This window comes from Gopherus flavomarginatus, chromosome 19 (genome assembly GCF_025201925.1).
Source record: "Gopherus flavomarginatus isolate rGopFla2 chromosome 19, rGopFla2.mat.asm, whole genome shotgun sequence".
In the NCBI taxonomy this organism is placed as follows: domain Eukaryota; kingdom Metazoa; phylum Chordata; order Testudines; family Testudinidae; genus Gopherus; species Gopherus flavomarginatus.
Genome location: NC_066635.1, coordinates 99,315 through 117,878, shown reverse-complemented (window position 1 = coordinate 117,878; position 18,564 = coordinate 99,315). Strand labels below are relative to the sequence as shown.

At 50.4% G+C, this 18,564-nt stretch overlaps 5 non-coding genes across 5 annotated transcripts; 3 read left to right on the top strand and 2 right to left on the bottom strand.

Moving 5' to 3' along the window:
- The first annotated feature begins 6,009 nt into the window (after positions 1-6,009).
- Positions 6,010-6,081, top strand: TRNAY-GUA (transfer RNA tyrosine (anticodon GUA)). Its single transcript has one exon. It is a non-coding gene; the product is annotated as a tRNA-Tyr (tRNA).
- A 3,531-nt stretch (positions 6,082-9,612) lies between these two features.
- On the bottom strand, positions 9,613-9,686 carry TRNAT-UGU (transfer RNA threonine (anticodon UGU)). The gene has a single exon. It is a non-coding gene; the product is annotated as a tRNA-Thr (tRNA).
- A 742-nt stretch (positions 9,687-10,428) lies between these two features.
- TRNAT-UGU (transfer RNA threonine (anticodon UGU)) lies at positions 10,429-10,502 on the top strand. The gene has a single exon. It is a non-coding gene; the product is annotated as a tRNA-Thr (tRNA).
- A 2,273-nt stretch (positions 10,503-12,775) lies between these two features.
- Positions 12,776-12,848, bottom strand: TRNAF-GAA (transfer RNA phenylalanine (anticodon GAA)). The gene has a single exon. It is a non-coding gene; the product is annotated as a tRNA-Phe (tRNA).
- Positions 12,849-15,649: 2,801 nt separating this feature from the next.
- Positions 15,650-15,721, top strand: TRNAQ-CUG (transfer RNA glutamine (anticodon CUG)). The gene has a single exon. It is a non-coding gene; the product is annotated as a tRNA-Gln (tRNA).
- The last annotated feature ends 2,843 nt before the right edge of the window (positions 15,722-18,564 follow it).

The following is an 18,564-nucleotide window of genomic DNA, read 5'->3' as shown; positions in this document are numbered from 1 at the left end:
AGTTGGGAACTGATGTTGCATCTTCACATTCGTTAGGCCTCTCCTTGGCCCCTCATTTCAGATGTACCCTTGCCATGGGTACCTTAATTGGTGGTCCACACATGCCCATCAGGGTTAGGTAGGTGTTGGGCACCACTCGGTTTGGGCCCACCACCTCAGGTCGGGCCAGTGTCACTTCAGCGCCTATGTCCCACTACCCAGTAACCTGCTTTCCATCCACCTCCAGGGAAATGAGGCACTTGCTCCTCATGGGCTGCCCCACACCCACCCTGTACACTGAGAACTTTGAATCCAGAGCATTGAGCCTCCCTGAGGAGCTGGCCTGGGAGACTCCTCTCTCTTGGGCCATTGCTAAACTGCCAGCCCCTCCCACCTGGGGAGCTCACCTCTCTTCCGGCTGGGTTCCCATCCAGTTAACCCTGTGAGGGCTTGGTTTGCTCATTCTGTCCCTGAGCTTTTGGCACCAGGCCCATCTGTGACCCCTCTGCTCAGAGTAATTATATCTCAGGTCCTGTTAGTCCCCTGAGGCTGGTCGGTCAGCTCTGGTATTGGCTGTGCCTCTCGGGAGGGATTTATCTGACAATTCCTTCAGGGAAGCCTCTGGGTGATTCCCCTTCTGCACTGATGTGGGCCTGTCTCCCTGGGATTCCATTCAGTATCCCGACCTGCTGTCTACAAACTCATCAGCTAGCAGTCCTGTGTGGATCAGGTCCTTCTGCCTCTTGTCCACAAACCACATCCTCAGGTCAGCGGGACAGAGTTCATATAGTCGCTCCAGCCCCATTAGTTCAATCACGTCCTCCTTGGTCTGGGACTCAGCCCCATTCACCCACTTGTGGGTGTATTTCCCCCATCCGCGTGACCAGTTCCAGATAGGTCATCCCCTGGGTCTTCTGCACACTCCGGAACCTTTTCCTGTGTGCCTCGGAGGTCAGTTCAAACTCGCACAGCAGGGCTTGTTTGAACAGTTCATAGTCCCCTGCTTCCACCTCACCCATCTGGCTGAACTCTGTGGCTTTGGGATCCAGTAAGGGAGTGAGATGCTGAAGCCTATCTTCAGGGTCAACCTGGTGCACATTGCAGGCCTTCTCAAAGGCAGAGAGGAAGGCATCTTTATCATCACTTCCTTAAACTGAGGCTGTTTAACTTCCTGCTGTGACTAAGTAGTGTTGAGGTTTGCCACTATTACTGCTTAGTCCACTTCAACTTCTCTATGCTATCAAATAAGATACATACTGCAGCAGGTTTAAGTTTTGGTAGTTTAATTCTTCCTGTGTTTCTCTTTACATCCACTTATTAAAAATCTTGGTTTCTTGATAACACTTGACAGATTTAGGTTCATGTTCTGAAAGGTTAAATTAGTTAAAAGTCTCTCTTTGCGTGAGATAGTCGGTTGCTAGGCATCAAGTCTAGCATTATGCTGTGTAAAGTCAGAGGCTTAAACATAACCTTAAACGTGCCTTAAACTGAGGCAACTATCTCAGCTCCACCAATGGGAACTCGGTGAGGAAGGTCCCTTGCTGGCTGGGTAGGTGAATTCTGAGGCTGCCTGACTGCTCCCAGCCTCTCTTGCAGCCCCAGCTGGCTCAGGAGTCGGTTCCTTACAAGGATAATTCTCTTCAAACTGGGCAATTAGCTGAGCCCTGGTGAATTTTTTTCAATGCGCAGCCCTCTCTCTCTGCACAGCTGTATGTCCTTCTTAAGGAGATGGTTATAGACCATCTCCATGCTGTTCCTAAGGGTTCATGGACTCACAGGCCTGTGCTCTCTCAGCTCCCCACGAGCCCTGGGAGGAACCCCTTCAGTGCAACAGCCCTTCTTGGGGGTCCACTGTCTCTCGGGGGTTAAGCCGCACCTCTCGGAGCCTCCAGCATGCACATCTCTTGCTAATCTCCCTTTGTTTTATTGCTCCCCTGTCACTTACTGCAGGATGCTTTGTCCACAGGGTGCAGTTTGATCCCACCACTGCCACCTGTTGTCATGCAGTCACCGGGCAATGCTCTGGAACTACTCCATATGAAGCCAGTCAGGACTCTGGGGGAGCCTCCTCTCTTTGAGCATACTGTCTCCAGGGCAAGAAGTTTACACAGCTTTGACCTTCCTGGGTCTGACCTTGGAGCATTCAGTATCCCCTTTTTACACTGGTGGACCAGTTACTCAAGGGGATGGAGAATTTTGCCCTGGCGTAGATTGATAATCTCGGCATTTGTAGTCATGTGACCCAGGTTAAACAAGTGCCAGACTGGCTCTGGGATGCAGGTCTGACTATAAAAGCTGGGAAGTGCAAGACGGGGATGTCGGAGGTGTCATACCTGGGCCACAAGGTGGGGGCAGTGTCTAAAGCCGGTGCTGGCCCAGGTGGAGGTGATGAGATATTGGCACGCTCCTCAGACTAAAAAGCAGGTCCAGGCTTTCGTTGGGATGGCAGGCTACTACCGGAGGTTTGTGCCCCACTTTAGCTCCATAGTCACCCCAATTACTGAACTGAAGGTGGTCTGAATGGAGCAGTGCCAGAGGGCTCTTGGTGCTCTGAAGGAGGCTTTCTGGTCAAGGGCCTGGTGCTGGTAAACCTGGATTTTGACAAGGCTTTATGGTGTTCATGGATGCCTCAGAAAAAGGGCTGGGTGCAATGCTAATGTAGGTTGACAGAAATGGACTGACACATCCCATTGTGAACCTGAGCAGAAAGCTGCTGCCTGGGAAGCAGGATTCTGCACCCATAGAAAAGGAATGTATGGCCATTGTGTGGCCCTTAAAAAGCTGCAGCCATCTATTTGGGCGGCGCTTCACTGTGTATACTGAGCATTCGCCCCTAATGTGGCTACAGCAGATGAAAGAGGCCAAAGTAAAGCTCCTGAGGTGGAGTCTCCAGCTTCAGGATTATAACATGAAGGTGGTCCACGTTCAGGTGAGCGCAGACGCATTTTCATGGAAACTGGCCCCACTCAGTTTGGTCTTGGAGGGGGGAGATGTGACAAAGAGGTGCTTTATTCGTATTGTTATGTTCCATGTGAGCCTTACTGTCGTATATTAATACTGTGTGTTGCTTAGTTTCCTAAAGTACTGCAATAATAATTACTTGGTGATAAATGGGGGTGTGCTTTTGCTGAGGCTCTCAGGACAGATAATCGTCACTGTGAGCTCAGAAGATGGCGGCCTGCAAAGATTTTAATGATTAATATTTGACACTCGAGGCTTGTATTAAACTCAAAGCTTACAGCTTCTCTCTGACTGGGGCTTGGTAAATGCTGCCAGCATCCAAATGCAACCTCCACCTCTCTCGATGACCGATAGGAAAATTTACCAACTCAGTGTTTGGATATAACTGCCGCAAGGCCAGCGGGGGGCCGGGCCTGCCGATGGCCGCAAGGAGGCCAGCGGCGCGGGGCCCTAGAGATAACATGATATTTATTATGTGTTTTGATATTTAAGTGTTTACATTTCGTGTCTATGTATATTGTGTAGATAGTAGAGTTTTAATCATAAATTGTAAACCTGTCTTTTCATGTGTTTATGGTTGCTTTCCATGATAATATTTCACCTGTCCTGTTTATGTAACACTTTAAAAATCAGCAAAAGGGTTATATACATAAAATGTATTATGAAACAAAAGGCAAAAAACTATTCTGTACATAGTTTAGTCCTAGTCAGTGTCTACTCGGCGCTTCTTGGCTTGTCTCTTGTATTCATTAAATGGAGCATCTCTTGTCACTGTCCAGCAATAGTTTGCAAGCATTGATGGGCTCCATTTGCCCTGATAGCCTGCCAGGAGATTCCACTGCTGTAGTCTGGAGTCCAACAGCTCTGCCTTACTCTTGGGTAGTTCCAAATCCCTGACAAGGCCCTTCAGTTCACCTTGTGTTATGAGGTGTGGTTCAGAGGAGGAGGATGGGAGAAAATGTGGGTCCTGTGACATTGATGGTTCAGGACCAGAAGTTTCTTCCTCTTCCTTTTCCTCATCTGACTCAAGTGAGAAGGATTCTGGTGCATCAGGAACAGGCAGTCCTTCTCCGTGGGGTACTGGGCGTATAGCTGATGGAATGTTTGCACAATGCACAGTCCACTTTTTCTTCTTTGACACACCTTTCCCAACTGGTGGCACCATGCAGAAGTAACAATTGCTAGTATGATCTGTTGGCTCTCTCCAAATCATTGGCACTGCAAAAGGCATAGATTTCCTTTTCCTGTTCAACCACTGGCCAAGATTTGTTGCACAAGTGTTGCAGCATATGTGTGGGGCCCACCTCTTGTCCTGATCTCCAATTTTGCAGCCAAAAGAAAGGTGATAGGCTTTCTTAACCAGAGTGGTTAGACTGCGCTTTTGTGATGCAAAAGTCACTTCACCACAAACACAGCAGAAGTTATCTGCACTGTTCACACAAGTACGAAGCATCTCTGCTCACTTTGGCTAAACAGAAATGTGTCCCTTTGCAAAATCAAACAATGACAAATAAGAGAGCATGACACTGTATGATTTCCAGAGCTGATATAGGGCAATTTGTTCAGCAGAGTGATGTAAGCTTCATTATGATTGCATCATCCATGACTTCTAGGAATAACATGATGCAATTCATATCATGTATGATGCAATACCAGCTTCAGATTGCATCATTCATTGTTTTGCCTAAAAAGCAAGTATTGTCCAAACCAAGTCATAGATTTATTCATAGATCCAGCCAAAGATGTATTTTAGTCATTTCTGGTTTAAATTGAGATCCCTTCCCTTTATAACTCACTTATCCTCCATTCCCAAGTCAAGGGTTGTATATACTGACCCAATAGCATATCTTGAAAACTAGAGCCAATCAACAATTTTAAGCATCATTTTCGTTCTCAGTGACCCAGAATTAGTAAAGTTGGACTACATTTACTTCAGAAGCATTTTGGCTGCAGAACAGTGTTACCCATATTGAATGCGGACACAGCAATATTTGATAAATTGGTTCCTGTCCATTCAGGAGGTTATTTCCCACCTATTTATAAATAATTGTTAGACCTGAATAAAGATATTGCAGACAAAACCAGGTATGCCAACCTGACCAATGTCAGGCTAACAGAGGTTTTTGGGTAATTCCTGTCAGGGACTCTAACCCAGATGGCAACGACTCTAACCCAGTTCGTTGTCTGACCACGAGAGAGACAGGCAACACCAGCAAGGTCCCATCAAAAGCTGTTTATTGACAAGTGCATGCATCTATAGAGAGCAGCTCGTCTCCAGAGAGAACCAGCCTGCTCTTTACATCTTAGCATAAGCCTATATAGACAGTTCTGTCGCATCATAAATTATTTACAGGAGCAACCCACCCCCTTCTTTTAACAACTAGAAACTAGACACTTTTAGTATACATGTTTTACAGCATTAGGTGATTAACAATATCTTAGCAAGCACCAGAAGTTAGGAATGTAGGGGAGTTAAAACAGACAGAGAACTGAAATAAGGAGTGAAAACAGGGAGGCTGGGATTTCTTATCAGTTCTTCAAAGGAACTGTTCCTAACACCGCACAGTTGGTACTATACCAGGAATGCAGTCTCTTCCTTATCTCACTTTTTCCCAGCACTTGTGAGATATGCTGCTGCTTCTCAGTGTTTTCCACTTAGGAATGTCAGGGACTCTAACCCAGATGGCAAAGTTTGTTGTCTGACCGCGAGAGAGACAGGCAACACCAGCAAGGTTTGATCAAAAGCTTTTTATTGACAAGTGCACGCATCAATAGAAAGCAGCTTGTTTACTAAGCCAGAGTGATAAACATAATGAAGATGCTCTAAGTGGAGGGGAGAGAGCTGTCCCGTCCGTGTAGTTAACCCATCTCCCTAAGAGGTGGTAGCTATGTCAGTGGGGGAAGCTATGCTGGTGTATGTGCAAGCTATGGTGTCTACATGTATATATAAAGTTTAATCAAACCCCATTTTTAAAAGCCCTGTGGTCTGGGAATAGAAAAGGAGTTCTCTGAGGCAGAGCCCATCCTTCAAAATCCTTAAGATCACTGACTTGCCTTGGCAAATGTCAGGGGAGTATAGCTCAGTGGTACAGTGTTTGACTGTAAATCAACTAGTCCTTGGTTCAAATCCAAGTACCCCCTTACAAGCCTACTCCTTCATTAAAAATAATTCCATTTCCAGTATGTTCAGAAGCTCCACTAAATAGGGGTCCCTGAAATGAATGGACATATTTCATGCTTTCCTATGCAAATGCATAAAAGCCTAGCAAACATGTTCCTCTGCTGAAATCACTTCCAATCCTCTAAGTGTCTAGGCTTGTTTTCGTCAACTAAACAAAGGCACATGAAAACTCATTTGCAGGTCCTTGGCCTCCATGGGCAACAATGTGCAGAAGAACAAGAACCACATCCACTTGGGAGGAATGGACTAGTCTGTATGACATTTGGTAAGTAGGTTGCCATTGGGACTGAAAACTCTACTGGAGGTGGACAGGAGCCTGTTACAAAACTAAAATAACCAAGATTTCCCAAACTCCTGTAACTCATTCAAACCTCTCTTTGCGCACACGGTATCAATTGGAGCTCTAATAAATGGCAGCCTTCCTTTAACAGAGATCATTGTTCCTTGTAACTTTCAGATGCATCCAAATGGCAGCTGTTTAGAGGTCATGGGCTGCTAGTTCATGAGCAGGAGCAGATTCTCTGTAAGTTTACCAACCATAGAGCTTGTTATGTCTGCATCTAAGTAAGTGCAGAGTTATTTCAATGGCTCCTACACTGACACCGTACCTTGCAGAATCCTGACATGTCCAGTGCTGTGCCTGTCCTGGGAGCTTGAGTATGTAAGTGTGAGTGTGACACTCCCCCTCTCTTCTCCTTTGAGCTTAGCTATCAGTATAATAAATGTGCTGCTTTCTGCCAAACTCTGGTGGGTTATTAGTCCTCCCTACACTTACTAACTAGACCAATTTTGGGTAACACCTGCGATAAACTCAACCCCAGCAGGATAGAGGGTGGTGAAATGAGCTGAGAAAAAGCCTAAGCTTCAGTATCTCCCATACGGTCCATGCTGGAGCTCTTTTTTAATTCTGGGACTGCATGGTCACCTGTGCTGATCGGTGTTCCACGCTGGGCAAACAGGAAATGAAATTCAAAAGTTCATGGGGCTTTTCCTGTCTACCTGGTCAGTGCATCCAAGTTCAGATTGCTGTCCAGGGTGGTCACAATGGTGCACTGTGGGATAGTGCCCGGAGGCCAATACCGTAGAATTGCAGCCACACTAACTCTAATCCAACATGGCAATACCAATTTCAGGGCTACTCCCCTCGTCGGGAGGAGTACAGATATCGGTATTAAGAGCCCTTTATATCGATATAAAGGGCTTTGTTGTGTGGACGGGTGCAGGGTTAATGCGAATTTAATGCTGCTAAATTCAATATAAACACGTAGTGTTGACCAGGCCAGTGAGAGCAGCAGGTTTCCCCTATTGTTTCTTGCACTTGTTTTCTTCACTAGCTTTTCCTCTGCACCAAGTTGGTCTTGTTTCTTCTGAGCCTGGCTAGCTCAGATAGCAGAGTATCAGACTTTTAATCTGAGGATCCAGGCTTCAAGTCCCTGGGCAGGTGATAAACTATTCACCAAGCTCTTGACTGTCTTTCTGGAGTCCTCTTTGATGTTACTTTTTCTCTTCAGGATTTTCCCTTTCCTCAGAAAGGCCTTTTTGTGTGTGGGGGATTGAAGGGGCAACTTCCTGACAGCCCCTTTGTCCTTGCAACCTGGAAGAATAAAGGCCTCTGGGCATATAGTATGTTCCTTCCTTGCACACACACACACACACAAACACACAGAATATCCCTAAGGAACTGGAATTACCTGCTGCCTTCCCCTTTCCTGCTGGATCCCCAAACGAGGATGCTCTTCAGCCTAAACCCATGTCCCCTCTTTTCCCAGTGCCCCTCAATCCCAAACCTTAGTCCCTCTTATGCACACTGCTCCTCACTCCCAACCAGAGCCTACTCCTCTTCACCCTTCTCCTCTGTCCCAAGCCACAGCCCCCTCCTATTCCCAGCCCCCCTCAATCCAAACCCACAGCTCCCTTCTTCCCTCCAGCAGCAGGTGTTTCAGACCCTCTCAGGAAGATTTTCTTGCAAGGTTTCATGTATGAATCTGCATGTGGATTTTACGGTATGTTGGAAATATGTTGGGTTGCTTGCCGAAATGATCACTTTTGCCTGGTGTTGGATTCTCAGTCTCCTTGTTATTGGGGCAGGAGAAATAAAGGCGTTGTTATCCTTGTTGTGTGAATCGAGGGCAGCACAACTCTACTTGGCAGACCCCGATTGAGGGACTCACTCTCAATTCAATAGCACTTGCTAGGCAGGGGACAGGGGTTCCAAAGTCAAGTGGGCTGGAGCCTGGGTCCTAATACTAAAATTCAGATGTTAGACCAACTTTAGGATAGGGTGGCCGTGGAGGGATGAGTGAGTCCCTAGACAGCACAGTGAGTATGGTGCTTTCTTATTTTCCCCCTTTTCCACCCAGGGTGGCAGGTAAACTCTACAGAGGCACCTCTGGGCTTGCACTGACTAAGGACAACAGCTGTGAGTGGGGTGCAGAGAGGGGATGGCTCATGTTAAAGGACTTTGGTTGCTGGACTTATGAACTGTAGGGGGAAGGACACTGCCCAGCTTATTTGGGGGGGTGGGTCTTTTCCTCGTGGTTTATGTTTATGTGTTGGGGCTGCAGATATGACCTCTGCTAACCCTGGGCTTACGTTGCAATGTAGGCATACCGTGAGAGGGCATCTATACTGTGACAAAATCCCTGTGGCCTGTCTGGCCTGGATGATCTGATTTGGATTCCTGGGGCTCAGACTGGAGCCTAGACTCAGAGACTCTCACCCCTCATGGGGTCTCGGAGGCTGGGCTCAAGCCCAAGTGTCTACACGGTAATTTTATAACCCTGCAGCACAAGCCCCACAAGCCTCAATCAGCTGACCCAGTGTTTGAGAATAGTGACTTAGGTGTGTTAATGGCAGTGTAGACATAATGCTAGGCTATGTCCACACTGCAATGAAACACCCAGGGCTGTCCCATGCAAGCTCAGGCTCCCAGTACTTAGGCTGTGGGGTGGTAAATTTGCAGAGTAGACATCTTGGCTCAGGCTGAATACCGGGCTCTGGACCTCACAAGGTTGGGAGGGAGTTTAGCAAGCAAAAAAGGTAAAATGGCAGTGGAGTATTACCGTGGACTCAATGGCATTTCTCCATTGGTCTGTCTGCTTTGAGGAAGGGACAATAACACGTCCTGCTGCATTTGTTATTTCAAAGGGCGGTTTAGGATTTTCATTCTCACACACAGTGCACGAAGCAGGACTCAATCCTCGGTGGAAACTAAATGAGCTGTTCACAGATTCTGGCAGCCACAATGAGCCATTTCATGTGAGAGCCCAGACCTGCCCCTGTCCCAGAGAGATAGGGTCATCTGCAAGGAGCTTGGAACACTGACCTATCAGCTCTTAACTCCCAAACTTTCAGTAACTCTATTGTCAATACCTGTGAGTGTAATTTAAACCATGACAACAGCCATGCTAGGCTGGACCGAAAGTCTGTCTTCCTCTGTGTTTTGTCCTCTGACAGTAGCCAATACCAGGTGCCCCAAGAGTTACTCAACAAGGCATCACTGGGAGTTGAACCCAGGGTCTCCTGTTTACAAAACAGGGGCTTTAACCAGCTAAGCCATGGTACCTTCCTGTGGCTAAAATATAGTGTCTGCTCACACCTGACTCTCTGCCATCCCCACCGGGGCCCGATAAGCTTTGCATGTGTTTGGATTCTGCAAAGCAGAGGAGCAGGTGAGGTTTTCCTTGCAAGTTGTGTGTGTGTGAATCTTTGGCCAGGTCTGCACTACAAGTTATTTCAGCATCATTTTATTGCTTAGATGTGTGAAAAACACACAATGCTCCCTCAGTTGGCAGCTTGTGGCTGGTGTACATGCTGCAATGCCACGTCTGGCGACAAAACTGCCCTGTTTTGGTGATGAAATAAAACCACCTCGACAAGAGGCCTAGAGCTTTTTGCAGCAAACGTAAAGTGACAAATTGTCAGTGTAAATGCTGCTGGTTATTATATCGCCATAACTGGCCTCCACCAGTATCCCATAATGCCCGCCGGGAACTCTCCTGGCCTGCATTCCTGCTATAGAGGCTGGGCCCCTCCCCTTTCATAGCTCCAGAAAGTTCTAACAGCTGAGCCGCTATCTACACTGGGATTAGGTTGATAGCACTCCATTGCCAGCCTAAGTAACGTAATTACACCAACCTAATTTTGTAGTGTAAACCTGTCCAAAGAATCACACACACACCTTGGGAGCAAAACTTCAACTTCTCCTCTGCTTTACAGAAGCCAAACACTAGCAACACTTGTCAGGGCCCAGTGGGGCTTGTCAGAGAGTCAGGTGTAGGCCAAACACAATGCTTTAAATAACAGCAGGCACCATGGCTTAGGTGGTTAAAGTACCTGTTTTGTAAACAGGAGATACTGGGTTCAACTCCCAGTGGTGCCTTGGGGAGTGGCTTTTAGGGCACCTGGTATTGGCTACTGGCAGAAGACAAGATTCAGAGCTAGATGGACCTATGGTTTAAATTACACTCACAGGCACTGACAATAGAGTTACTGAAAGTTTGGATGTTAAGAGCTGATAGGTCAGTGGTCCAGTCCCCTCAATGTGGTTTTACCATTTCCACTTGCTAAACTCCCTCCAAACCTCTATAAAATTACAGTGCAGACATATGGGCTTGAGGCCCCATGAGGGGTGAGGGTTTCTGAGTCCAGGCTTCAGTGTGAACACAAATATCTGCACCACAGTTTTTAGCCTCTCAGCTTTACGTCCATGAGCCCAAGTCAGATGACCCAGGCCAGCCATGCTGCCATCTTTATTCCAGGAGAGATGAACTCTAAGGGTACGTCTCCATTGCAATGGATGCCCAGGTGTGGCACGCTGTGCTCAAAGCAGCACCCTGGAAGCCCCATATTCACCACTCTCATATAATGATCATATGGTTTGTACAAGTCTGCCTTGTGAGGATGGACACTGCTTGATTCACATCCTAGCAAAGGAGCTTCCTAACAAGCTGGAAGAAACTATGAAAGAAGGGTAGAGACACCATGACTTGGCCTCTCTCCCCCATAACTCAACAGCTGGAAACACACCTGGAGGACAAAGACTGAGCTGAACTGATTCAGAAATCAGAAGAGAATACTAATAATACATTCAAACCAAATTCCCCAACCAGACTAGTATTGGTTTTTCAGCAGGATTCCTGGGCCCAGCCTTGTTGGGGTTACAAGGACTCTGCCACACATGAGAGTAGAAAGAGCATCCTTGGGGTCAGGCAGGCCTCTGGTACGGGGGTGGGGACTCAGATCCTTTCTCTGGCCAGTTGCACCAGGGTCATGTATAAACCAGGGAAGTTCCCCACAATAGCTAGACCAGAACCCCCTGTACACTTGCCCTCTGTACTCTTTGCTTCTCCGTCTCTCTTCCCTTCATCTCTGCTGGTCTTCCTCTGAGCTTTCTCAACACGAGGCCCCACAGCACTTCCTGCCAGCCAGAGACTGCATGTTCCAGGTCTGTTCCTGTGGATGTGGCCTCTCTCCTGATGAAAGGAACCTTTCCCGGAAATGACCATGGCTTCTGGGAATCCCCATGGGGCTGGTGGACAGCACCAGGAATCATTTGGCTCCTGGCACACAAAGCAACTTAAAGCTGAGCACCCAGACAGGGGCTTAAATCCTGGACCTTCAGATTAAGAGCCTGATGTTTTACCAACTGAGCTACCTGGGCTTGTTGAGACCATCTTCACCATTCACCACAAGAGTGAGCAGGTAAGCAAAAGAGAGGCACAAAAAAGTCCCAGGAACCCCTCATGTGGCCTAATGGATAAGATGTTTGAGTGTGGATCAGAAGATTGAGGGTTTGAGTCCCTTGGTGGTTGTGTTTCTGCAGTTTTACCTTTGTGCTGAAAGTCCTGCTCCCTTCAGGGCTGGAACCTCTTCTTGGCTGCTCAGGCCAATGCTCTGGCTTCAGCTAGAGCCCCGGGAAGGAGCTGGGGGTTGGGTGTCACAAAGGCTGGGGCATGAGCCCCAAGTGCTTCCAGTCTAGCCTTTGCCCTTCCTGACTTGCCAAAGAAAGTGGGCAGCTACCCGGGCTAGTGTGTGCCCCTCTCCCTATGCTGGGGGATACTTGCTACATAGCGTCTTTGGAGCCTGGGTGTTTCTCTGCTTCTCGCCAGCTCAGGAAAAGCCTCTTGGGGTAAAATCTCCTGCCCCACTGCAAAAGTGAGCACCTTGAGTGGGACCAGTCAGAGGCCCCACCCTAGGGGCTGACCCTGCTTTCCTCCCAACTTGTGATGTTATCCACAGAGCATCAGCAGCTGCCCCACATGCTGGTGACCTTTAGTGGATGTTTGGCATGGCAGGGAGCAGCCTGGCTGGGTGTTTTTGTGCCTGTCTGAAGGCCACATATAGGCATCTAGCTCTGACCTCAGTTGCTCTGTGGCTTTTAAGCCTTCCCTTGGAGCTATCAGCACCACCTGCCTCTGCTCTAGGTGCCCAGAGGAGGAGAGGTGTGTTGGGTCACTTTTACAGATGCCCCTTCCCTGGTACTGCCATTGCTCAGCTATACAGAGGAGTTTTCATCTCTAATCCCTGCCCAGCAGCCCTCTAGCACCATTCCTGAGGGCTGCCCTGCCTCACTTTCTTCCTACCATATTGGGAAAGACAGTGCAGGCACTGCTGTGCTCCCAGAAAACAAGCCATCCCTGCACAAACAAAGCCTGCCAAAGCCCAGGATTGAACGAGGGACCTTCAGATCTTCAGTCTAACACTCTCCCAACTGAGCTACTTTGGCAGTTGTATGACAGTATTTTGGCCTGTTGCTTCTCTGTCTGGGATGTTTTTGTCAGCAGTTGCACACAAAAAGGACAGGAAAACGAACGGCTGCTCCACACCCCCACCAGAGGAACCCGGCACCTTTAGCTGTGGTGAGTAAGAAGTGTCTGTTGGCTGGCAGGACCTGTCCCCCAGGAGCTGGAACAGCAGCTGCTGCCTCCCCCTCGGCTCCAGACTGTGGGAAATGCTCATTGCTTGGCTGCATGGGCGGACGCTGCTCCATGCTCTGGAGATCATCTGTATTGCTTTGTCAACCCCCCGTCTTCACTGTGCCAGTCTGGTAAGGTCCCAAGTGCCCCCCTCTGACCTGGCAGCTGAGAGTCTGTGCAGACATCAGTGCCTTTGCCAGCCCCACAGGCAGCAGCAGTGTCAGCCCCCCCCCCCCCAGCACCACAGGGGCACTCAATGCACTTCCTGTGGGGAAATGGCTCCTTGGTATCCAGCTGCTAGAGTGAGAGCCAGGAGAGAGCAGTGTCTCTCTCACCTTGGGGGAGAGAAGAGACCTGATGAGTGTGGATCTCCCTCAGTCTCCCCCGCAGTGCTGGTCAGTTGTATTGTCACTGTGATAGTCAGCGTTTCCCTTCAGAGCCAGCCCTAGAGGGGTCTGGGACAAATTCCCCCCTTTCATCCTAAGGCCCTGCCCCCACCCCTTCCCATCCTGCACCTTCCTGCCCCATTTCTCTCCCACCCCCACCTCTTCCTGTCCCTGTTCCTCCTCCTCCCGACCCAGCACCTCCTGCACCCCACTGAATAGCTGATCACTGGCAAGTGGGAGGTGCTGAAGGGGAAGAGGAGGAGTTTGTCAGCAAGGCCTGTAGTGGGCAGGGGAAGCTGGCTGCCAGTGGGCGCTGAGCACCTATTTTTTCTCTGTTGGTTCTGCAGCCCCATAGCTCCCATGGAGTCGCTGTCTTGGCTTCTTTCACACTCTAGAGAGAGGAGCAGAACCAGGGCTATGGCTGATCTATGGGGCATCAGGTGAGTGGCAGAGGCTTCAGGTGGCTGAGAGTTTGCCTGACCCCTCAGGGACACAGTGTGAGGTGGTGCCCCAGGGATCTCAATGAAAGGAGCAGAACAGGATTTACTTGGGGTGGGGAGAGAATTGAGAGTGCCTCAGGGGGTTGTACTGAGGTGTTGCCTGGGTGAGAGACTGGCCAAAACACAGGCCATGCTGTGAGCAGGATTCAAACCTGCACAGGGAAACCCTATTAGACTTCAACTCTCACATCTTAACCACTTGGCCATCACAGCTGTGAGTGAAAAACTCCCCCAATGCCAGAGAAATTGGTAAAGAATCACAATGACCAGGTGTGAAGTCATCTGAACAACAGAATTCCCACCGCAAACCAGGCTCCCAAAGCACAGGGGGGATTTGGGGTTTGTTCTCTTTGCTTAGCCATGTGCAGTCGCACAGAGAGCACGTTTAAAAGTCTCCCCTCCCACAGAGCAGGAATGGGAAATGATTCTCAACTTGAAGCCTGATGTAGGGTGACCAGACATCCCGATTTTATCAGGACTGTCCTGATATTTTCTTGTTTGTCCCGCTTCCCGACCAATGTTTGTTCGGGACCCTGGACAAACAAATAACTTTGTCCTCTTCTCCGGCACACAGGCATAGTCTGGAGAGATACTTGCCCCCCCCCCCCCAACTCCACCCCCTCATTCCCCCATTGGATCCATCCTCAAATCCTGGCCCTGGCCCTGCCCCCAGCCCTACCCTCTCACTGCCCCATTGGATTCCTCCCCAAATCCTCGCCCTTGCCCTGCCTCTTCCCCAAGCATGAAGCATTCTTCCTCCCTCCCAGGTTTGCACACGGGCCATGGCCATGGCCGGGAGCACAGTGCGGAAGCTGCTCCAGCCCTGCAGCCTGCGGGGCAGCGCAATGGGGCTGGGGGCAGCACGGAGCAGGCAAGGCCCAGGTGGGTGGGGGGCAGAGACATACATGGGGCTGACACGCTCCTGCCGGGAGCTGCCTGGTTCACCCCTTGCCCGGGAGCTGCAGGAGGGGCTGGATCATGGCTCGGCTGCAGAGCTCGGAGCCCAAGTTGGGCCCAGGAGTGAGGGGATGGGGGAGCTGGGGGTGTAATGGGGGTTGGAGCCGAGAGTTGGTTGGAGATGGGGCTGTGCCACTGCCACTTGGCGGGGGGGCCCCTCCGGCTTTTTTTTTTTTTTTTGCTCTGTCCCCCGAGTCCCGATATTTCATCTTTGACATCTGGTCACCCTAGCCTGATATGAAGGAGGATGTCTGGACCAAGGGGCCAGGGACTGGCCTTTGCTAGAGAAACCACTGTCAAGTTTTAGCCACTTAGGACAAGTCAGCAAATAAGAACAACCTCAGGTATCAGTAACTGCTACAGGTTGCAAATTCCTACATGCAGCAGTTTCTGGCACTACACCTGCACAGCTCTGCTCCCTGGCTCTTCTTGGGCTCCTGCTCTCTCCTTAGCTCTGCCCCACTCTCGCCCAGGCAGTTCCAGCTCACATGGAGGATGGGACCCCCTGGCCTGGTGACTCTCTCATTACACTGCCTGGCCTGTCAGAGCTGCTAACTTGGAACTTTGGCCTTTCCCCATTGTCCCTGGGGACTGTCAGTCTCAGGGTCCTGATTTCCCATTGATCCTTCCCCCTTCTATTGGTGCTGGGAACTAGCCAACCAACCCCACCCCCATACACACACACTAAGTTTTAGTAAAGGGCCAAGAGCCCCCTTACACAAGCAGCCCCATGAGGGTCACCGATGTGCAGAGAAGGCAGCACAAGCTGGTCCCATGGTGTAATGGGCAGCACTCAGGACTCTGAATCCTGTAATCTGAGTTCAAATCTCAGTGGGACCTTGTGTTGGCTTGTGGTCATAGGCGGCAGGTTATATACATTTGTGCTGCTCGGGCTCCAGGAATATTCAGGGCTGGGGGCCCTGCTCCAGCAATATTTGGAGCTGGGTCTCTTCCCCTGGCCCTGGCACCCCTCCCCCTGCTGCGCTCTGTCCCTGCCAGACAAAAAGCAGCATGTGCCTGTCTCCTGCTGCTGGAGTAGAGCAATTCTGGGCAGAACCGCTGTCTGCTTCCCCTGGGTCCTAGTGCCTGCCCTCTAATAATGGCAAGGCAGGCTACCCTGAGCCCCCTCCTGCATCATGAACCCCTCAGCTCCAAAGCCTACACTCCTTCCTATCCCCAAACTCCCTCCCAGAGGGTGCACCCCTCCCCCTTCCCACACATTCCTATCGACCCCCAAACTCTGTCCCAAAGCCTGCACCCTGTACCCCTCCTGCACCCTAAAATCCCCAGCCCAGGATCTGCACCCCATACCTCCCACCTAATTCCCCTCCCAGAGCCTTAGGCAGGTGGGGGTGGAGTTTGGGGGCGGGTTCTGGGCACCACCAAAATTTCTACAAACTTGCCACCCATGCTTGTGGTAATGCCCCAGAGCTCAACTCCCCTGTCTCCAGCTGTGTAAGAGTGAATCTTTCCCCTCCTGCTGGGTGACTCACACCTCCTAGAGCCAGGTCTTTGGCAGGGATGGCCACAATGGGATAGGGCTCTAGAACTTGCTACCCTGATAGTTGGGATTCTTGCTGCTGCACCTGATGTTCACAAGCTTGGCCCTTGTGCTTCCTACCACACGTTTCCTCTGGCCCACATGGCGCTTGAAGAAAGGAGTGCCAGGGCTGGGATTAATAGTCAGGCCTTGGCAGGAGGGAGGAAGAGTCCCAGGCTGGAGCCCCACACACCTTCCCTCCTCCGGGCACCTAGAGCAGAGGCAGCCCAGCTCTGTCCGCTGGATACCTCGGAAGAGTAGGTGAGTTCATGTAAATACAGTCTGGTTCCAAAGCCTCCTCCCAGCCCTGGTCATCAGTAGCTGCCAGGGGAGAGATCATTCACACCTCGCTTACAAATCATCATTTGAAATTCTAAGGTTGGCCAACACTGCTGAAGCCAATGCACCAACATTCCCAGAAAACACAACAGCTGGGTGAAGAAACCCGGCTTTGTCCAGACTTTCCAAACCTATTTTACTTTCTCAGGTACAAGTAGTTTTCATACGTTGTATCTGCTTTTAAAGTGTGTGTTAACGTTTCAATTTCCATTCAAATTTGCAACCAATGACAACATTGGCAGCGCTGCATGTAACTACCTGACCACTGAGGGAGGGGGTGTTGGGGAAAATCGGGGAAGGGGGTGCACAGCTCCCTGGCTGGGGGGCGTATAGGGAATGCCCAGTTTCACTGAATTGAGTCTCCTACTGCAGCACCTCAGTAGATTACATCAGAGAGGAGCTGCAGGGTCTAGGCAGTGGGATGCCTGTGCCTTTAAGAGCCCAGCCCTGGGAAGCCCATGCTGAGAGGTGCTGCCTGTGGGAGGGGAAATAAAAAAGCCCCTCTGCTCCCCCCACCCATGTTTGCAAACACTGGAGTCTCAACCCACCGGGATAAATGTTACCCCTCTGTCCCTGCCTGTGCCAGAGGTTAACCCTCTGGCAGCGCCTCCCTCCGGGCTTAACTCCGGCTCCTCCCCCCCTCCCTGACTTTGCCTTTCAGCCCCTCTCCTAACTCTGCCTCCAGCTGCTTGACCCCCCGACCAGTCAATTTTCATCCCCTGCTCAGACCCTGGCCACCCCCTCCTCTGATTTGCCCCCCTTTGCCCCTTTTTAATCCCTGTAAAAAGTAGGGGGTGCTGGGTCCCATTCTCTGGAGGGAGGGCTGGGCGCCTGGCCCCTGCCTGCCCAGTGCTCAAAGTGCCCCATGATCTTGTGGATGTTTGCTGAGTGCTGCAGGGTCACCTGAAGGGGGAGAGAGACGCGGTTAGGAGGTGATGCAGCCAAGGGTGCCTCACCCAACACTGAGATGCAGCCACCTCTGGGGTGAATTACACAAGTCAGCAAATGAATTTGGAACAAGAAACACACTGAAAGGACTGAAGCAGCTGCAGGAGGTGGAGAAAACCAGAAAAAGTAATTTCCCTGGATCCCAGCCCTGCCCCTCCCCTAATCTCCCCCCTAACCTCCACTCCCATCACACATGTGAGGGGAGAACCCAGGAGTCCTGGTCCCCAGCCTTGCCCACTCCCATATTTTGATATGGCTCCATCCAACAGCTGCCCCCACAATTGCAGGGCAGTGCCATGGGGCACACCGGGGCCTGCCTGTTTGCACAGGCTGGGCAATGCCAGTGCCCCAGGATGGGGAGAGATGATGCTAAAGGAGCAGCAGGCAGCATGACAGAGAAAGAAACGCTGGGGGTGCTATGCTGCAAGGAGTGAAGGGGGTTGGCAGGGAATGGGAGGATCTTCCCTCACACCAGGTGTTTCTGTCTCCCTCCCAATTCCTCCCGAGCCCTACCCCAGCCCAGGCTAATCCCGGCCCAGCTACCAGGGTTAAATTTGGCCTGGATTCCCCAGCTGCTGGGGATGGGTCATGGGGCTGGGAAGAATGAGCCTCTACTCCCCTTTCCCCAGACACAGTTGCATGGGCACAGACCAAAGGAGCCTGCAGCACTGCTGCCTAGAGGAAACTGAGGCACCAGCCACTGACAGACACATCATGGCTCTCTTCATCCTCATCCTCTTTTCCATATACAACCTGGCCAGGGGAGGGGGGTATAAACTCAGGGCAGTTGCATAGTTAACCTGTGGAACTCCTTACAAGAGGATGTTGTGAAGGCCAAGACTATGATAGGGTTCAA